Genomic DNA, 3,903 nt, shown 5'->3' with positions numbered 1-3,903 from the left:
TGTGTGTGTGTGTGTGTGTGTGTGTGTGTGTGTGTGTGTGTGTGTGTATATATATACTGCTTACTGTATTTTTCACTCTGATGCATCTGATGAAGTGGGTTTTTGCTGATACAGACTAACGCAGCTACCACTCTGAAATCAGACTTCTTGGTGTTGTCTGTTATTAGCTCTACTTCCCTGCTAAGCAGTGGACTTATACTTTCCTTCATCCTTCTCTTGCTCCTTAAATATTTATAGAACCTGTTCTTATTACCTTGTAATGTCCCTTGCTATGTGTAATTAATTTTGTGCCTTCGCCTTTCTGGTTTTATACCTAGACATTTGCGCTTTTCTTTTGTTTTCCTCCTTAGCAATTTGTCCATGTTTCCACTTTTTGTAGGATTCCTTTTTTGATTTTCAGGTAATTAAATAGCTTCTGATTGTTTCTGTTTTCCCACATTCTCCTTTTTTGACTAACTAATCTAGTCATTTATGGCACACTTCCCAGACATTTGTGGGCACTTACTATATTAGTAGATTAATTATACATCCATAGAATACATCAGTCACACAAGGAGACTCATAAATTCTCACAGCTCTGACACCAACCTACTTCTGTCACTCAGATTCCTTCTTCCCTTTCTTCCTGTCATTGGGATGCTTGGAGTGTTCTTTTTAATAAACTATGTAAAATAGCCAAAACACCTCTGATACGGACTATGAAGATTGTCATAGTCAATATCCCATGGAGACAAAGGACCCAAGAAGATCAGCTTTACAGGGATTTGAGGAAAATGATGCCTGACAAATGAGGAATCAAGGAAAATGGGGGTATCAAAAACCTACACACTTCAGATTCACTCATACTCCTGTTATAGGTTTTACAAAATGCCCATTGGCTTCTGTGGGGGAAAATGAGATTTAATTAACATGCTGGTAAAATGCTGGATGTCAGCAGAGTCTTGTCAAAGCTGGGCTTTCCACTAGTACTCCTGCTAGTCCATCATTAGAGCACTTAGGAAAAATTTTCTGCAAAATTCTTCAGGTAGAGTCTGACAAGGCTTAGCAGTTCAGGGGAGATTGCCCTTAGCCCATTAATCCAATGAGGCAATAAAAGGTACATGATAAATCTATTTAGCCCATAGCAATGGAATTTATCACGACTATTAGCTCCACATATATGTATATATTCAATCCAGGAATTAATATTTTCTATCCTATGCCTTGCACCTGGATAACTTAAATAGTGTGGTGGGGATGGGGAGGGGGTAAATGGTTGCTGACTGAAGCTGCTCAGAGACTTCCAATAAATAAGTGCTGGGAGGTGAATTAGTGCAAAGGCCTGATCCTTCACCACTGAAGTCAGTGGGAGTTCTGCTCAGGGGCAGCTCCAGGCACCAGCGCAGCAAGCGCGTGCCGGGGGCGGCAGTCAGGGGGCTTTTGGTGGCATGCCTGTGGGAGGTCCTCCGGTCCCGCGGTTTTGGTGGCAATTCGGCGGCGGGTACGGCGAAGCCACGGGACTGGCAGATCACCCGCCGCGGTGACCGTGGACCGACCGCAGGCGTGCCGCCGAAGGCCGCCTGACTGCCGTGCTTGGGGTGGCAAAAAACATAGAGCCGTCCCTGGTTCTGCTATTGACTTCAGTGGAAGCAGGCTCAGACCACAAGCGAGGCAGTCAAAGGAATACGATAAATGCAGTGTGTGACATGAATATAAGTTCAATACATGTGGTGTGTGAGATACAGATTGACCCTATAAAAACATATCTATATAGACCTAAAGTTTGAGAGAGAGATCCAAGACACAGATTTTGAGCTCTTCAAAAATTCACAGGTGTTTTGGTTCAGGAGTTTTGGTTCAGCCCTTCATAAAAATATAGGTTATTTGCAAACCTCAAGTCTGGATTTTGGGCTGTGTCTAAACGAAACAAAACTCACACCACCCTTTTTTCAACCAGTAATAACCTGGATTAAAATTATTTTTCTTATTTAAGCTCAGCATAGTGAAAACCTAGCTTTAAATCAACTTTCCTGCAAAGTTTATATAAAGGGGTTGGAGATAGTATTAAACTCCATCCATTTGGACCTTAATTCTATACATTTCTTGTTTAGAGGAAGCTACGCCTGCAGGATCTGCCAAATTAATTTATGACCATGTTATTCTTATCCTTTCCCTGCCTTAATATTATTGTATTAGAAATCATTCAGCTGTTAGAGATCCATGTTAATGAGGGTTTAGATACAATTCTTGAAAGGAATTTAGACAGCATGCAAACATATGGTCCTAAAGTTTTCCCCTAATGCAACTATTTTTTCTCTAGAACATGTTAAACTTTTAAGTCTCCAAGCGTGTGTTTATAGTCACTTCAGACCTCCAGACAATTCCAACATTTTGTTATGGTCTCTTAAACCCAAGTGTCATCATATGAGAATGGAGTCCAATAGAGTTTATGGGAGACTTTGAACTGATCCTACTCTAATGCCAAATCTTAGCAAGTTTTATAGCTCTTAGCAGATTTAGAGTCAGTCTTTATTATGCATTGGATGCTTAGATTGGTTTCCAAGTTAGTGAGTCTTATTCCATGTTTTTTTTTTTTAAATAACATGGTGTCACTGGGTTCTTTGTTTTCAAGTCTTTAAAGTACAGTAATGCCTCACTTAAAGTCATCCCGGTTAACGTTGTTACGTTGCTGATCAGTTAGGGAATATGCTCGTTTAAAGTTGTGCAATGCTTCTTTATAATGTTGTTTGGCAGCTGCCTGCTTTGTCCACTGCTTGCAGGAAGAGCAGCCCGTTGGAGCTAGCTGGTGGGGGCTTGGAACTAGGGTGGACCAATAGCCCCCCATCAGCTCCCCGCTACCCTAAGTTCCCTGTGTGGCAGCTGTCCAGCAGGCTATCAATTGCTGGCAGTTCAGGGGGGCTAATGTCAGGGTGTCCCCCTCCCCCCTGCTTACCCCATCTCCATAGAGCAGGGGGACGGGGAACACGACAGGGCTCAGGGCAGAGGGAGATTGCTGGCAGCAGCTGCTGTCTCAACTTGCTGATCTACTTAAAAAGGCAATCTACTTAGAGTGGGGTCAATGTACTTAAAGGGGCAATGCGCATCTCTCTCTCTCTCTCTCTCTCTCTCTCTGTCTGCCATGCTGTCTCCCCTCCCTCCATTTGTGCTGCCTTGTAGAGTGTGAGGCTACATTAACAACAATGTGTTAACCCTTGAGGGCTCAGCCAAGTATTGGTTCATCATTTAGCAGTAAGGCATTCCCTGGGAAATATCCCACCCTCTGACTTCACCACCTCAACGAAGCTTCACCATCATCATCGCTCTGTACAGTATTAAATTGTTTGTTTAAAACTTATACTGTGTGTATATATATTGTGACAGACCCAGACCAGTGGGGTACAGGAGTCTGGTAGAGGGCAAATATACTGGTCACTGGATGAGTAGTTTTCTGTTCCCTGAGTGACCAGAGCAGGGGCTGCACTAGAGTAATCAGGAACCTGCTAGAACCAGTTAAGGCAGGCAGGCTAATTAGGACACTTGGAGCCAATTAAGAAGAAGCTGCTAGAATCAATTAAGGCAGGCTAATCAGGGCACCTGGGTTTTAAAAGGAGCTCACTTCAATTTGTGGTGCGAGTGTGAGGAGCTGGGAGCAAGAGGCGCAAGGAGCTGAGAGTGAGAGGGTGTGCTGCTGGAGGACTGAGGAGCACAAGCATTATCAGACACCAGGAGGAAGGTCCTGTGGTGAGAATAAGGAAGGTGTTTGGAGGAGGCCATGGGGAAGTAGCCCAGGGAGTTGTAGCTGTCATGCAGCTGTTACAGGAGGCACTATAGACAGCTGCAGTCCACAGGGCCCTGGGCTGGAACCCGGAGTAGAGGGCGGGCCCGGGTTCCCCCCAAACCTCCCAATTGACCTGGACTGTGGGT

Source organism: Terrapene carolina, unplaced genomic scaffold, assembly GCF_002925995.2.
Source record: "Terrapene carolina triunguis isolate 2854851 unplaced genomic scaffold, T_m_triunguis-2.0 Scaffold210, whole genome shotgun sequence".
Classification (NCBI taxonomy): Eukaryota; Metazoa; Chordata; order Testudines; family Emydidae; genus Terrapene; species Terrapene triunguis.
The sequence above is the reverse complement of the archived record's forward strand: the minus strand, read 5'-3'. Positions refer to the sequence as shown.